Source organism: Arabidopsis thaliana, chromosome 2 (assembly GCF_000001735.4).
Source record: "Arabidopsis thaliana chromosome 2, partial sequence".
In the NCBI taxonomy this organism is placed as follows: Eukaryota; Viridiplantae; Streptophyta; class Magnoliopsida; order Brassicales; family Brassicaceae; genus Arabidopsis; species Arabidopsis thaliana.
Genome location: NC_003071.7, coordinates 5,809,672 through 5,827,812, shown reverse-complemented (window position 1 = coordinate 5,827,812; position 18,141 = coordinate 5,809,672). Strand labels below are relative to the sequence as shown.

General features: G+C 39.0%; 4 pseudogenes across 4 annotated transcripts; 1 reads left to right on the top strand and 3 right to left on the bottom strand.

Annotated features, from left to right (window-relative positions):
• Positions 1–3,489, bottom strand: AT2G13890 (annotated as a pseudogene; the record flags this gene model as incomplete). Its single annotated transcript has 1 exon — positions 1–3,489.
• A 2,739-nt stretch (positions 3,490–6,228) lies between these two features.
• Positions 6,229–8,437, bottom strand: AT2G13870 (annotated as a pseudogene; the record flags this gene model as incomplete). Its single annotated transcript has 1 exon — positions 6,229–8,437.
• A 1,374-nt stretch (positions 8,438–9,811) lies between these two features.
• Positions 9,812–10,583, bottom strand: AT2G13865 (annotated as a pseudogene; the record flags this gene model as incomplete). Its single annotated transcript has 2 exons — positions 9,812–10,090; positions 10,248–10,583.
• Positions 10,584–14,330: 3,747 nt separating this feature from the next.
• AT2G13860 lies at positions 14,331–18,141 on the top strand (annotated as a pseudogene; the record flags this gene model as incomplete). Its single annotated transcript has 1 exon — positions 14,331–18,141.

Below are 18,141 nucleotides of genomic sequence, written 5' to 3'. Positions count from 1 at the left end.
ATCATCTCGTCTTTGAGTCGTGTGTCGTCTCTATTTCGAGAATATCCACTACAGATCTTCCAAGTGCCGAAATTGGGATTAATTCCTCATCAGGATCATATCATGTGAATTTTTTTTTATTTTTTTTTTGTGATGGTCATAAAATTTGTTGGACTTCATATATATTCTATTGGGCCAACTTCTGAATGTTATACCATGGTTTGGATCATCAAATGGGTGATTTGAATGTGAATCATTTGCCTCATTAAAAACCTTGTCAAGAAAACCCATTGGGACAAAACTTGACAAGGGAAACAGAGTACAAATGAGACACATGCCCATTTGATGATCATGTATCAAAACCAATGAGGTTAAGATAACATCTTTCACATACTCTTTCATCGCTATAAGTACATTTTCTGTTTCAAAATGCTCCTCAGGTTCAAGCTGCTCCTCTGCTTTAAGCTCTTCCTCGGCTACGAGCTCTTGATCAAATTCCAAGTCCTTTGTGATTTCCATGATCACATCATCCTCTCCCACTTGAAAAGGATTTGACCTCAAATCCAGTTCACCTACAATGAAAAGAACCAAGTAAGAATTATTGAAATTGGAACTCACATTATACTTACCTTGTAGCTCAAGTTCATAAGCATTTTTGCTTTTTCTTCTTGTTCGGTTGGATGGATAATCGATCTTTGGCATCAAAACAACTCCAATTCCAGTCCTTTTAAAGAGATTGGAGGAGAGAAATTCTAAGTTTGGTGGCTCCTCGTTTACACCTACAATGTTGTCAACACCTTTGGCAAAAAGCAAGTGCGTTATCATAGTCATGAAATCACTATAAACAAGTAAACATGGCTCAGCTTTAATCAATGCATCATTCTTGAAATGTTCATGTTTTACTTTTATCCTAAGACAAGAGTTTGATTCCAAATATTCTTTAGATAAATCTAACTCTTTCTCAATGTTTCCTAAATATGATAAACTCATAGTAACAATTATTGAAACATGAGAAACAAATCGAGTTAAAGAGTTACTTACCTGAGTAAGGTTCACAATGTGTTCGGTGCTTGGTATCATCATGACTAATGGAAGTGGCGTTGGATCCGGGAGTTCTTTTTGGATCAAGGCATTGTTGGTGACCAACTCCTCCTCTCTAGAGCTATCTAACAACTCTCCTTGTCGCCACTGATAAGTATGAAAAGTACTAAATGAAGAAATATCCATTTCAGGCTCCTCTATGCATTCTTCCATGTGCTTTAGCCGAAGTTGATTTTGATAATCTTCACGAGGATCTCTTGATTGACTCATATGATGAGTGTTTATCTCCTAATCATTAGTCTTCTTGATTGGCCTCGAAAGTGTACAACCTTCACCAAGAGAAAGCAAATTAGCTTTAATTCGTTTTTGGGAGTTTAGATAATTACCTCGAGTTTTAAATGGTGGTGTAGCATCTGGTGGTTTATCCTTGAAAAAATATTGCATTCAGCTCTAGGTGATTGTTTGTGGACCATGACAGCCTCAACTTGAGTGAATCCTCCTAATTCATGTGGTTCTTCTTTAGGTAACTCTCGGTTTAGAACTGGTTGGGATACATATGGCGGTCCTTTCTTGTTCAAGATGGTGATTTTTGAAACATAGTCAGCTCGACAAGCTTGTGAAGTGGTTGACACCAAATGATGAGTCTCCTCTTTTGTGCTTCCTTCAGTTTTGTCATTCTCATGCTCCATAGTATGACCAGAATCAACATCCTTTGACAAGAACAAGTGCATGACACAAGAACTAGAATTTTTTAAACCTTGACTAACTACTTCACTACTTGAGTTTGGTGAGCTCAGTTTCGATTCTAATGAAGTATTAGTTAGCTCAAGTTTTTCAGGGCAAGTTGCAACTAAATGTCCTTTCTTACGACAGTTATAACAAGTGACTCCCCTGGATTTTGAAAGATTAGAAGACTTACATTGCTTTTGTTCACCGCTTGATTCAAGTAATGGTTGTCGGCTTTGCTTGTGAACTACAACTTCTTCGGTGACCATCTTTGGTTGAGATGTTGACTTAGCTTTCTTGGGTTTGTTGTAAGCATTGAGAATCTTCAGAATTTCATCCTTCAATTGTTGTTCTGCTATGGGTAGTGATGTTAACTTGGCCACGAAATACCTATTTAATAAATGGGTATGTCCAAAAAAATTAACCCATTTAAACCCATTTAGAAAAAAATATTATGTTTATGTTTCATTCAAGCCCATTTATGTTTCATTTTATATTAGTTATTTTTATTAAAATGTAGATAACTTAATTATAACTAAAATAAAGAGCAAAATATTAAATAAATTTAAAACAAAATGTAAAATCACGTTTTCCCGCCAAACTCGTAAAATCACGTTTTCCCGCCAAACCGTAAAATCACGTTTTTCCGCCAAAACCGTAAAATCACGTTTTCCCGCCAAAACCGTAAAATCACGTTTTCCCGCCAAAACCGTAAAATCACTTTTTCCCGCCAAAATCATAAAAAGTATTTTCCGCCAAAACCGTAAACAACATTTCTCCGTAAAACCGTAAAATCACGTTTTCTTACCAAAATCAAAAAAATTATTTTTCGCCAAATTTGAAAATATTATTATTATTATATATTATTGAAATCTATGTTTTAGTGAATTATAAATATTTCAGATTTAGCTAATGTTTATGGGCTGTTATTATTTATCTAATTAAGTTTATGAATTAATTAATAAAAGGCAATATCTCACTTAATTGATTTAAATGGGTTCACATGGGTTTACTAAATTTAAATGGGCAGGGTTAAATGGGGTTCAAATATAAATGAGTTTATATGGGTTTGAAGTTAAATGGGATGGGTTTAAATGGGGTGGGTTTAATTGGGGTGGGTTAGCCCATATTAACATCACTAGCTATGGGGTTTTTCTTCGAATATGGGGCTAAGACTTCTTTCTTTTCTTGAACTGCTAACCCTTGGATTTTGGGATTGCCTTTTGGAGTGCATTTTAGTGCTTGTAGAGCATACTTATTCCTTAGCAGTTTCTTAAGATCTCTCCACAAAGTGATAGGTGGCTCCTTATAATATAAGCGATCATCAACTTCTAGCAACCACCATTTGTAAGCATCTCCCGTGAGGTGGCTAAGTGCACAAACAAATCTCATCTCACTCAAGAAGTTTTTGTAGGGAAACCACTCGTCCATGTTTTTCTCCCACTCTAGGTAATCTTCTTTTCCTGAAAATTTAAAAAGTGCATTAGTCGGTTTATAATCAGAATGAAACACAGATTTGGATTTGGGAGTGTGAGGAATTTTCTGTGGGCTGCTCTGTGTTGATCTCAGTAAGTTGTCCGGTGGCTTAGACTTAAGCTTTTGTTCCTTCCTTTTTCGTTCTCTGTGATGCCCTTGACGAATTTGATCTAAGTGGTTGTCGAAAATTTGCTCCATTTCAGTGGTAAGAGCTTCAATTAGACGCTTGTTGCAGTTGTGGCTTGATCTCTCCTCAGTTGTTGACATTGCGACCTGAGAAACAAAGCACAAATACACCAGTAACAAGTTCTTTTTATAATAGAAAGGATTCAACACAACAAACACAAAATGACGCTTCAACTTACACAAAACTCTCGTAGAACCCTAATCACGACTGTTTGACTTAATCGGACGCTACAAAATTATCCAATCGTTTCCAAAAATTCTAGAAACAATTTTACAAAATACTAGACTCTTTTTCGAACCCTTGACAATTGATTTCACAGTTTTAGCACACACCAAATAATTATGAAAATTAAAACAAGATGACAGACAGAAACGACTCAATCTCCAAGTGTGCTCTGATACCACATGATATGATCCTGGTAGGAATTAATCCCAATTTCGGCACTTGGAAGATTTGTAGTGGATATTCTCGAAATAGAGACGACACACAACTCAAAGACGAGATGATGGATTGAATGACGCCAAAAAAGGATGCGGAAAAGCCTTTCGATAAGTCGAGAAAGATCAAAATTCGACATACGAAAATGGATCCATGATCTATTTTAAGAGAGAGTTTTTGATAAAAAGATAGATGAGTTCTCATAAGAGATTACAAGGAGTTTATAAAGAAGAAGGAAGTCTTGGAACACACTCACAAGACTACCTTGGAAAATAAAAAGAAATAAAGACTAGTTTGAAAGTTTAAAAATAACCCTTCCACTTCTTGGCTCCAAAATGACTCTTGAAATGCTATTTTCGTCACTCCTCTTGACCAGCAAATTACCCACTTGGTTTGGGCTCTTCTTGGGCTTGTGATGGTCATAAAATTGGCTGGACTTCATATATATTCCATGGGAAAAATGTCATTTAATCCCCCAACTTTTAAAAAATGGCCATTTTATACATCAACTTCGTATGTGGCCGTTTAAAACATGAACTAAATGTAGACTAATTTTTAAAACATGATCTTTCGTTGACCAGGCAAAAATAGACATGCCGTTATCAGTCATTAACGGAACTTCTAACGTCCGTTATCATCCGTTAACTTTATTAGTCAAGTTTCAAATTGTGGCCATTTTAAACACCAACTTCTTATGTGGCCATTTAAAACATGAACTAAACGTTGACTACCATTTAAGACATGAAAAATTCGTTGACCAGGCCAAAATAGACATGTCTTTATCAGTAGAACTTAGAAACCCGTTAATGACTGTTAATCTGTCCAAAACAACGTCGTTTGAGAATAATCGAAAGAACATAAAGATTTTTCCCATATGAAATCTCCATATCAAAAAGTTTTAAGCAGAACCCAAGAACATAGTTTGATATAGAGATAATCGCAGTGCCAGTAATTGGAAGCAAATAAAGGTGTTTTCGTTTATATATTTGTTTTAAATTTTAAAAGGAATCATGGAAGCAAATTGAAGACTCATTATAAGATTGTTCGTCTTGTTTGAGCGGTTGTAGAAATAGATTTGGGGAATTGAGGTTCCATTTAGAAAAAAATCCTGATTTTCTTTTGATTATTCTCAAAACAAAGTCGTTTTAGGGATACTAATAGAGTCGTTAACAAGTGATAATGAATGTTATAAGTTCTTTTAATGAATGATGACAACATGTTTATTTTGGCTTGGTCAACGAATTTCTCATGTTTTAAATGGTAGTCAACGCTTAGTTCATGTTTAAAATGGCCACATATAAAGTCGATGTTTAAAATGGCCACAATTTAAAACTTGACTAATAAAGTCGTAACGGATGATAACAGACGTTAGAAGTTCCGTTAATGACTGATAACGGCATATCTATTTTGGCCTGGTCAACGAATAATCATGTTTTAAAAGTTAGTCAACGTTTAGTTCATGTTTTAAACGGCCGCATACGAAGTTGATGTATAAAATGACCATTTTTTGAAAGTTGGGAGATTAATTGACATTTTTCCCTATATTCCATTGGGCCAACTTCTGAATGTTATACCATGGTTTGGATCATCAAATGGGTGATTTGAATGTGAATCATTTGCCTCATTAAAAACCTTGTCAAGAAAACCCATTGAGAGAAAACTTGACAAGGGAAAAAGAGTACAAATGAGACACATGCCCATTTGATGATCATGTATCAAAACCAATGAGGTTAAGATAACATCTTTTACATACTCTTTCTCACTACAAGAAAATAGGCGACTTGCGACGGAAGATTTCGTTGGAAATCCCTCGCAAATCGTTAATCGCGAGAGATTTGCGAGGAACACCAGTTCCTCGCAAAACGCGTCTCGCAAACGGTTAACAGTAGTAATTCCCTCGCAAATTTTGCGACGAACAAAATCTCTCGCAAACTAATTGCAATTTGCTCGCAAAACGCGTCTCGCAAATGGTTAATAGTAGTAATTCCCTCGCAAATTTTGCGACTAACAAAATCTCTCGCAAACTAATTGCAATTTGCGAGGGACAACAACGGTAGCAATTTAAACAGGTGTCGCATTTCCCTCGCAAACTTTGCGACGGACTTGCGATATTTTTTAACTTTAGTAGCAAATCCCTAGTAACTTTTGCGACGAATTTGTGAATTATTTGCATCACACTGAGTTTACTAATTAGCGTAATTACTGTTTTGTTTAGCTAATAGATTTAGATTAAACCTTTAAATTTGATATTAAACTTAGATTATTTGAAAACTAATTGAAATTGAAAATGAAACTTGAATTGAAATTGAAAGCATAATTGTTTTTACAAACTGAATTAAAGATCCAAGTATTCAACACATAATTAAACAAACCAAAAAAGTCTATGTTTCTTGACCCAAAGTAATGCAAGTTATAATCTTAGAAAGCTTGAGATGGAGAGGATGATCATGTGGCTCCGACTGCCTCATCTCTGATCCCAGCAGATGGAGCAGCTGCGGTATTGGGCTCCTCCGGTATCGGATTGGAGCTGGTCGGCTCAGTCCTTGTAGAGGTTCTGGCTCGAAAGAGGGCAGCGAACTCTGGATCCTTATCGGCAAGATAATCGAAGTAGACGTCAAAGCTAGTGATCTTCTCAGCTTGGGTTGCAATAGTAGCTTCAGCGACAGCCAGCTTTCGAGAGAGAACAACCGGGTCTTCCCCAGGCAGCACTGGACCAGCATGAGCTGAGGAGGCTTCTATCTGCAATGAACCAGCCCCATAAACCCTGCCTTTCTTTTTTGGAGCAACCTGTAACAAACTCAAAACCAAAAACACAACAAATCATAACAGGTTCACATTCACTATGATATAATGCAAGCCATAATTGCCAAATACTAAGGAAAACAAAATCACGAACACAATGACATAATCATAATCGTTTCATATTCAGTATATCATAATGCAAGCCACAACAAACACTGAAAAAGACAATGGCATGAACTAGCTACCCAAGCCATACGACAATGACAAAGACAAGGACATGAACAAACGATGACATAACAGTTTCATATTCACTATGATTTATTGCAAGCCACAATAGAAAATACTAAGGAAGACAAAATCACAAACACAATGACATAATCATAACCGTTTCATATTCAATATATCATAATGCAAGCCACAAGAGACATACACTAAAAAAGACAATGATAAGAACTATCTACTCAAGCCATCTGACAATGACAAAGACAAGATCATGAACAGACAATGACATAATCCAAGCCAGCCAAAACTATATTGAAGTGAAAGACAAATGACTGAACACAATGAAATGTTGCAAGCCATCCAAAACATAATGCAAGTAACCCAAAACACAATGACAAAACAAAAATTTTACCTGAGCATAAATCTTGTTCTTAGCCTTAATAGATAACCCCCAGAAGCTGTGCTCTCCGTAGTGTCCCCTGAACACAGCTGAGACTCCTCCTCTCGAATCCTCGAAGAAACTTCTTTGTAAACCTCCTCAGACTTTCTATCAATGAAAGTCCCATCAGATTTTCTATGTGTCTCATCTAAGAGCACAAGAAAATCTGGACAAGTCTCTCCAGTCATCTCACACTACAACAGAAAAAAAATATGGTTAGTTGTTTGTTCAACAATGTAAATAAAGTAAAGGTGCGTAGGTACTTACACGTTTGCGAGCACGGGCTTTGTAAGAAGTATGGCCAGAGCGATGTTTATGTATCCCGAGGCCATCCGGTTCATGGTATCTTGCATTTCTACTGTTGATACTCTTTAATTCCGACTTAGGATCCTTCCAAAACTTAACAAGACCTGCCCACACATCTGGATCAATGCACTTTGGTTTGGCCTCATCTCCCTTTTCCCTCCACTTTCCCTTCCACCGACAGACTTGATCAGACATCCTATCCTTCAGCTTTGCTTCAAACTCATTCCGCACTCTCTCATTTATTGCAGCGTCCCAGTTATACACTTGCTACAAAAAAAACAAGACACATCATAAATAAACAATTCCAACAGCTTTACAAAATAAAACACAACTTGAAAAGACTTACAGCAAATGTCTCAAACCAGCGTTTGATCACTGGTGCTGGTGTCTGTGTCCAATTAGCGTGAGGCTCTTTGAAATCTCTTTCAAAAATGCTCCGGACAGTGGCTACTACTAATGTGTCATCGTCAAACCTACAAAACAAGATTCCATCAGACAGAGACAAGTGACTTATCATTATGTAAATTAACTTAGAATGCAAAACAAGTGACTTATACTTACCAGAAAGTTCCCGGAGGACGGTTAGGATCTAATCTAGGCAAAGATGCACGCCCAGGACTTTCAAGCAACTCTTCTAGTGTCTTGTCGTTGAGCCTGGCAGTTAGAGGATTCGAATGATTGACTGAAGGTTGAGGCGAATGATTTTGCGGTTGAGGAGCAGAACCATCCGGATGATTAGAGTTCAGATTGGTTGGCATCTGTTGTGCAGAGGAACGACGAGTACCATTAACAGCTGAGGTGTTCCCTTCACTTACACTCGTGTGCGGACTCTGTTGCTGCTGAGACAGATACCTCGTATAATCGTTCCCAGAGAAGCTCATCTTGCAAATAAAAATAACACATTAGTAAAGAGACAATCAAACTCAAATTATGAAACCCTAATAAGATCTAAAGAGAAAATCAAACATTAAAATGAAACTCTATTATAAAAGAATCACAATTAGTCGAGATATCCTGTGGGATTAAACTAAAAATTTTGCATAACCAACAAAATATAAAGTTGTCTAATGCTACACACATGCTCATCATCTCATTTTGTTAAACGAAACCCTAATCAAATGAAACATAACAAATCGATTGAGTAAACGAAACCCTAATCAAATGAAACATAACAAATCGATTGAGTAAACGAAACCCTAATTAAATGAAACATAACAAATCGATTGAGTAAACGAAACCCTAATCAAATGAAACATAACAAATCGATTGAGTAAACGAAACCCAAATCAAATGAAACAGAACAAATTGAATAAGTAAAAGTAAACCTTACTAAGATCTAGAGAAAATCGATAAGGTTTCAAATAGAAACATTTCTTTACCTTGCAGATCGATGTGAGAGGAGAGGCGGCAAAGAAGACCGAGTTGTCGCCGGAGAAGAAGAACAGAGACGGAAGAGACTCGATTTCAAACCTCCGAAATTAGGGTTTCCTGGTCAGCGGCGGCTATCTGGATCTCCTCGCAGAGGATGTGGCACGACGGAGAAGAAGAATGGAGAAGAAGAACGGAGAAGAACAAAGGAGAAGAAGAACGGAGAAGAAGATCCGGAGAAGAAGAACAGAGAAGAAGAAAATTTTAGGGTTTCGGTGTGTGCGGCTAGGTTTGAGCGCAGCTCAAACACGGTTGCAGTGTATATATATATTTAAAAAGCCTCGCAAGTCCCTCGCAAACTTTGCTACGGACTTGCGAGGAAACGACTTATTAGGGTTTTCAACTTATTTGCGAGGGATTTGCGTCTTTCACGTAAGTCCCTCGCAAATTGCTAGGGATTTGCGAGGTCAATAGCAACTCGTCGCAAAGTATTCAAAAAACAAAAATTAATTAAAATATCCAAAAACTTCAGATATTTAAAATGAGAAATTTATTAGGAATTTATAAGTTTTGAAATTACAAAATCTTTAAAATTAGAAAATTGGAAGTATATATTAATCATTTTCTGAATTATTTATTCATTTATTTATTATATTTAGTAAAAACATCAAAAGTAAACAATATAGTAACATTTATTCTTATTCATTTTTTGAATCATTACTATCATTTTCTGACTCAACGCTTTCAGCAGATTTGCTGAATTCGTCTTATTGTTTTTCTTCTTCGGAACCGTCTGTGATGTCTTCTAATTGTCTATTTTGTAGGTCAATGTGGATAACATCTTCTGTTGTTATGTCTGGTATGGAAACTTCTCTGAGACTTTCTTGTTACATCACAACATCATCAACTAGGCCGACTATACGGCCTCTGGGATTAACTTTAATAACCGATAACCACACTTCACGCCTAGGCCTCACACGCGGGTAAGATAGAAAGCTTACTTGCCCTGCTTGTGATGCTAGGATAAATGGTTTGAATTTTGCATAAGTCTTGTTTGCATTGACATCGACCACGAATGATTTTGCGGTTGTGATCTTAGATCTTGGTTCTTGAACGATCTCATGCAACCAAAGTGGTAAAAGTTCATTTTCACATCCGTTAGTAACCTACATAAAGTAGATTTTAATTAAGTTTATCATTTCAACATAAGTCATTAAGATATCAAAATTTCCAAATATTACTTACATATAATTTTAACCATCCAGCGAAATTACGATCTTTGTAAGTTTCGTCGCAAAAATTCCCACAGAACAATATTTGTACTTGCAAGTCCCTCGCAATTTGCAATGACTTTGCGAGGAATTTTGTCGTCCTCGCAAGTTTCTCGCAAATTTCACGCAATATTGTGAGGAAATTATCCCTCGCAAACTTTGCGATCGGAAAAGCGACGTGTCTACTCTCCCTCGCAAATGTCTCACAAATCTGTAGCAATTTGCGAGGTATTTTTTCCATCGCAAATCGCTTGTTTTCTTGTAGTGTCTCCGCTATAAGTACATTTTCTGCTTCAAAATGCTCCTCAGGTTCAAGCTGCTCCTCTTCTTCAAGCTCTTTCTCGTCTACGAGCTCTTGATCAAATCCCAAGTCCTTTGTGCTTTCCATGATCACATCATGTGGCCATGAGAAAATGGACTATTATTCCATCTGATATCGTTAGAAATGGCTCAACAACAATCTCAGGTTCTTCAGGTACTCCCTCGAGTTCTATCCCATCCCATAAGTCTCTCCGCAACACGCATCTTGAATGACCAAAATACTTTGATTATTATTTTCCATTGTCGGCCTGCTAGTCTTTTTTTATTGATTATTTTTCTATAGCATCTATCTATTATTTTCAAAGTTTGAAAGAGATTAGTGGTTAGTGGTAAGATATTGAACAAACCAATTAGGTAAACAAAAAAAAAAAAAAAAAAAAAAAAAAACTAGATAATCATGATTAATAGTATTAAAAAAAAGTTATTTTCACCGTGATCACCGTCCTGAGTTTTTCTTTCAAGTATTGGCAGAGTGGGCTGGGCCTTCCAATGTTTAGCCATTAAGGCAAATTCATACGAAAATGCCCTTTAACTTTGTAACGATGTAGAGTGCGTACACACAACTTAGTTAGGAGTGAATAGATGTACAGTGTTTAGTTGTAAACAAAAACGAAAATCCCAAAAAAACAAAAATCTGAGTTCATGTGTAATTGAAAACGAAAAAAACGAAAGTGAATGTGTCATCGAAGAAGATAAACGAGATTCCGGTGAGAAAGCAAGTGTTCTTCCGAAGTAATTGACTTAACCACTGGACAATTAAACAAAACTCAAATTCTTTATCTTTTTGAACTAAAAATATGCTAGATGTACAATATTTAGATGTAATAAGCATTCAAAACGTAAATCCAAAAAAATCAAGATTTCTGAGATAATTGTTAACAAGAGACTGCAAAATTAGGGTTAAAGAGATTGAAGACGAGTCAAAAATTATAATTATACCCTTCATTAAAAAATTTAAGTGTACGTATTTATAATTTACAATGTACGTATATGTGGACATGTAAATATGTAAGATTATATTTTATTGTAAAAGCGGCATACACAATTATTTATTGAGTTTGTACATTAGAAATCTTTGGTTATTTCGATTAGATGGAATATATTTTTGGAGGTTTTCCTATAAAATCTATGCATATATAATAACTAAATAAAAATATATGGTCAATGTATATTTGTTCCTCATACTTTCTGTTCGTCATCACCACCCTCTTTCTGTTCATCCTCTTTATCGTCCTCGACTTCTTCTTCCTCATCTACTTCTTCATTGTTTTCAAATACATTTGGTACCTCAAATATGGTTTTTATTGTGTTTTCACCTTAACCCATGGTTAGTTTCATCAAGAAGGTCCCACATCATTAACATAATATTCACACTGTATTTATTGGATTGGACAAAATGACACAGAAATGTTTACACTTAGATCCCTACTATGAATAAAAAAAATGTTCGCATTGATGTTGTTTAGATGAGAACCTATCAACACTGGAGGATCAAGTACTTGGTATGCTGCAGTAAAATTATATCTGGTTCTGTTAAAGAGAATTATGGTCTTTTTACGAATCTTCGTAATGTTTGGTATCTACGATAGTGCATACGGCGAGTTAGCCAAATGTTATGTAGTTAGTACGATATATGTGATACTTTTTGTTTTGATGCTGTTATTTCTATTTAATTGTTATTTTGAAATTTTTTAGTAAGTGTTATGTTATATGATATTATTTGTGGAGAATAGATAAGATTTTAAATTAAACACGTAGACGTACACGATAATCTTGAGATACACGTACACGTGTACGACTGCTCCAAACAGTTACATCCTAAAAATACCTAAATCACATAAATCTTATATTATGTACGTACATAAAAATATTTGTTGAAGCGTACATGACACCACATTAAAATGAGTATAAAAAATTTCTAACAATTGTCTACGAGGATAGATAGACAGAGGATGAGAATTCCGTACACATTCATTACAATTATACCCTTCATTAAATTTCTTATGTGTATGTATATGCAATTTACGGTGTACATATATGTGGACATGTAAATATGTTAGATTATGTTTTATTAAAGGCGACATACACAATATTTATTGAGTTTATACATTAGAAACATTTGATTATTTTTTGGTTTTTTTTTCATAAATCTATTTATATATAATAATTAAATAAAAATATATTGTTAAAGTATAGTTGTTCTCATACTTTTGAAAAATGTTATGTACGTATAGGGATGTCAAAATGGGTAACCCAACTCAACTCAACTCATAATCAAATGAGTTTAGGGTTAAATGAGTTATGGGTTGACCCAACCCATTTAACAAAATGGGTTGGGTCAACCCATAACTCATTTAATTTGATGGGCTGAGTTGTTAAATGGGTTAACCCATTTAAGTAATAATTTGTAACGCCCGTGAACCGGAAAATCGGTTAGGGTTTGTTTTTAAATCATCCGGTTTAATTGGTTGGGTTAATTGGAAACCCTAAAGTGTGCCTATAAAATAAGGAAACTCGAAATTAGGGCTTTAGTTAGCCACTTTTCGTTTTATAAAGGAGAAAAAGAGAGAAAAGGAGAAGGAGCAGAATCGTTAGGGTTTGGGAGAAATCAGTTTCGTCATATAAAATCGTGGTAAAAGGTAACGAAATTTGGTAGAGGTATTCCCAAGTCCTTTATCGTTATTCTCCAGTTTACAGAATTGAATTTGGATTAAACTTGGTTGAGTTATTCGCAGTTTCGTGAGACACGTTTTCTCATACGCGAATTAGGAACAGCGAAGATTGAAACTGAGATCGTGGTCTCGTCTGTTTTCCGATCGGCACGAGATTTTGTGGGCAGCTTTCTGACGTCTGCAGCTAGGATTTCACCGGAGCGATTGAATAGTTAACGGTTAGCTTGTATTGTAGGTTTCGTCTTTGAGACGGTTTGTTTCTGGTTTTCCTGTCCAGTTTGCTTCAAGGTTGCTTTTGGTTGTGGACTTGTTGCAGGACGTTTCTGGACTGTTTCAGACGCAAGGAGAGTCTCTCCTGGGTTTAATTGCTATTAGAATCAATTTGTTAAGGTGAGTGCGTGACCATGAGCTTATCTGAGCGATTGGGTTGTGTGATTTGTTTTGTGTGATGATATGTAGGTATGGTGAATGTGTTTTGGGTGAATTGTTCAATGACTGGTTTGTTTGTATTGTATTCGTGATTATACCTTTTTATTTGCTTGTGTGTATAGCTCGTAGATGGGAGGATCGTCTCACTAAGTATTTATGATAATACTTACTCATCTCATTGTGTTGTTGATGCAGGTAAAGATAAAGTGTGATTGTGAAATCATGGCAAGGAAAAGAGGATGATCTAGGAACTCGTTTGTTTTATGTTTGGTGTTTTTGGTTATTGGAACCTGGTTAGGATTATCAGTTATTCTTGGTTTTGTTGATCGAATTATTTATTTATTCATAAAATAGTATTTATGACTTGTAATTTAATTATTATGTTATTGGTTGGTTTAGTTAGATATTTATGGGAATATTTAATTATATTTTTTTTTAAAAAAATGGGTCAGGTTGTTTCAATTTGGTATCAGAGCGATTACGGTTATAGGATGTGTAGAAAAATTAATTGATGAATTATTTTCCTGTTGATTGATGTGGGATGAGCTAGGGTGTTAGCATATTGAGGATTGATTATGGAGTGTTTAGTCAATTGTGTGTTGTTGGAGTCCTAGCATCATCTTCTCCGAGCCTTAAATGAGATTCCACGGTAAGTTGTTTGTGATATATTCGTTTGTTTTAGTTTCTTAGCCATTTGTTCTTGAGTAGCGCAGATGGTTAGAGGAGCTGGAGTTCGTGGTCGTGGTCGTGGTCGTGGTCGCGGTAGGGGACGAGTCCTCGAGGGTACCGGCGAGAGTGATGGCCACAGTGCCACAGTTGAGCAGAGTGTGGGTTCGCAGCCTGAGTTTGTGGAGCCCGGAGTTAGGAACGGTCTTGGTGCCGTTATAGCTGGTGCAGCCGGAGTGGGGGCTGGTGGAACTGGTGTCGGTACCGGTGTGTATGCCGTTGGTGCTGAGGGCCCAAGAGTGATGGGTGCCGCAGCCGTAGGAGCCCAGGTTCCAGAGGTTGGTTTGGCGGGCCTGTTGAGGCAGTTGTTGGAGCGGTTACCAGGTGTGGTACCAATGGAGGCTCCAGTTGCGCCACGAGTGGCGGAGGTGCAGCAGCGGGCTGCGGTTGCTGAGGAGGTTCCATCTTATTTGAGGATGATGGAGCAGTTGCAGAGGATTGGCACCGGGTGTTTTTCTGGTGGTACTATTCCTGAGGAGGCCGACAGTTGGAGGTCGCGGGTTGAGCGGAACTTCGGTTCGAGCAGATGCCCGGCGAAGTATTGGGTAGATCTAGCAGTGCATTTTCTAGAGGGTGATGCACATTTGTGGTGGCGGAGTGTGACTGCCAGGAGGAGGCAGGCGGATATGTCTTGGGCAGATTTCGTGGCTGAGTTTAATGCCAAGTACTTTCCGCAGGAGGCGCTCGACCGTATGGAGGCGCGTTTTCTTGAGCTGACACAGGGTGAGCGGTCGGTTCGGGAGTATGACCGGGAGTTTAACCGACTCTTAGTGTATGCGGGTCGGGGCATGGAGGATGACCAGGCCCAGATGAGGAGGTTCTTGAGGGGACTGCGACCGGATTTGAGGGTGCGGTGTAGAGTGTCGTAGTACGCCACGAAGGCGGCACTGGTGGAGACGGCTGCTGAGGTAGAGGAGGACCTTCAGAGGCAGGAGGTGGGAGTGAGCCCAGCGGTACAACCGAAGAAGACTCAGCAGCAGGTGGCACCTAGCAAGGGCAGCAAGCCTGCGCAGGGGCAGAAGAGGAAGTGGGATCATCCTTCCAGAGCTGGACAGGGTGGTCGTGCAGGATGTTTTTCTTGTGGGAGCCGTCAAGGTTGCTGGATGGCAGTTTCTAGCGGTTCTGGGGAGAGCGAAGGGTGTGGATATTCAGATTGTAGGGGCGTCAATGCCAGCAGATTTGATTATCAGCCCTGTAGAGTTGTATGATGTTGTTCTTGGAATGGATTGGTTGGATCATTACAGAGTACATCTTGACTGCCACCGTGGGAGAGTTTCTTTTGAGCGGCCAGAGGGAAGGTTGGTTTATCAGGGAGTGAGCCCAACCTCAGGGAGTCTCGTCATCTCAGCAATGCAGGCAGAGAAAATGATCGAGAAGGGATGCGAGGCTTACCTGGTGACGATATCTATGCCGGAGTCTGTGGGGCAGGTAGCAGTGAGCGACATTCGGGTTATTCAGGAGTTCGAGGATGTGTTTCAATCGTTGCAGGGATTACCACCATCACGGTCTAATCCTTTCTCGATTGAGTTGGAACCAGGGACAGCGCCGTTGTCTAAGGCACCCTACAGGATGGCTCCAGCAGAGATGGCAAAGCTAAAGAAGCAGATAGAGGATTTGTTGGGTAAGGGATTCATTCGTCCTAGTACTTCACCTTGGGGAGCGCCGGTGTTATTTGTGAAGAAGAAGGACGGGAGTTTCCGCTTATGTATTGACTACCGGGGTTTGAACCGGGTCACTGTGAAGAACAAGTACCCTTTGCCAAGGATCGATGAGTTGTTGGATCAGTTGAGGGGTGCTACTTGTTTCTCCCAAATCGATTTGACGTCGGGTTATCACCAGATCCCGATAGCGGAGGCAGATATTCGCAAGACTACTTTCAGGACGAGATATGGACATTTTGAGTTCGTGGTGATGCCTTTCGGGTTGACTAATGCACCTGCAGCGTTCATGAGGTTGATGAACAGCGTGTTCCAGGAGTTTTTGGATGAGTTTGTGATCATCTTTATTGATGACATTCTGGTGTATTCTAAGAGTCCTGAGGAGCATGAGGAACATCTAAGGAGAGTAATGGAGAAGCTGCGGGAGCAGAAGTTGTTCGCTAAGTTGAGTAAGTGCAGTTTTTGGCAGAGAAAGATGGGTTTTCTGGGTCACATTGTTTCTGCAGAGGGAGTTTCAGTGGATCCAGAGAAGATTGAGGCTATCAGAGATTGGCCTAGACCGACGAATGCCACTGAGATCAGGAGTTTTCTTGGGTTGGCAGGGTATTACAGGAGATTCGTCAAGGGGTTTGCGAGTATGGCACAACCGATGACTAAGCTGACAGGGAAGGATGTTCCTTTTCTGTGGTCACCGGAGTGCGAGGAGGGTTTCGTGAGCCTGAAGGAGATGTTGACGAGTACACCAGTGTTAGCATTGCCAGAGCATGGAGAGCCTTACATGGTGTATACTGATGCCTCGGGAGTTGGTTTGGGTTGTGTTCTAATGTAGCGTGGGAAGGTCATTGCCTATGCATCACGGCAGTTGAGGAAGCATGAGGGCAACTATCCTACTCACGATTTAGAGATGGCTGCAGTAATCTTTGCCTTGAAAAATTTGGAGGTCTTATCTTTATGGCGGGAAAGTGCAGGTGTTCACGGATCATAAGAGTTTGAAGTATATCTTCACTCAGCCAGAGCTGAACCTGAGGCAGAGGCGATGGATGGAGTTGGTGGCTGATTATGATCTGGAGATAGCTTACCATCTTGGTAAGGCTAATGTGGTTGTAGACGCGTTGAGCCGTAAGCGCGTGGGCACGACTCCAGGGCAGAGTGTTGAGGCCTTGGTGAGTGAGATTGGTGCTTTGAGGTTGTGTGCTGTGGCACGAGAGCCATTGGGATTGGAAGCTGTGGATCGAGCAAATCTTCTGATTAGAGTTCTGTTGGCTCAGGAGAAGGATGAGGGGTTGATTGCGGCTCTAAGGCAGAGGGCTCTGAGTATCAGTTTGCACCTAATGGGACTACCCTTGTGCATGGGCGAGTTTGTGTGCCTAAGGATGAGGAGTTGTGACGGGAGATCTTGAGTGAGGCACATGCGAGCATGTTTTCCATTCATCCAGGAGCGACTAATATGTACCGAGACCTCAAGCGGTACTATCAGTGGGTCGGGATGAAGAGGGATGTAGCTAATTGGGTTGCAGAATGCGATGTTTGCCAGTTAGTTAAGGCTGAGCATCAGGTGCCAGGTGACATGTTGCAGAGTTTACCCATTCCTGAGTGGAAGTGGGATTTTATCACAATGGATTTTGTGGTTGGGTTGCCTGTGTCGCGAACCAAAGATGCTATTTGGGTGATCGTGGACCGTCTGACTAAGTCAGCACATTTTCTGGCCATCAGAAAAACCGATAGAGCGGCGGTGTTGGCTAAGAAATATGTGAGCGAGATCGTGAAGTTGCATGGAGTACCTGTGAGTATTGTGTCAGACAGGGATTCCAAGTTTACTTCTGCATTTTGGAGAGCCTTTCAGGCAGAGATGGGTATTAAGGTGCAGATGAGCACGACTTATCATCCACAGACAGATGGACAATATGAGAGGACTATTCAGACGCTTGAGGATATGTTGTGGATGTGTGTCTTGGACTGGGGAGGTCATTGGGCGGATCACTTGAGTCTGGTAGAGTTTGCTTATAACAATAGCTATCAGGCGAGTATTGGGATGGCTCCTTTTGAAGCGTTGTACGGGAGGCCATGCAGGACACCGTTATGCTGGACCCAAGTGGGGGAGAGGAGCATATATGGTGCAGATTATGTTCAGTGTTGTTGA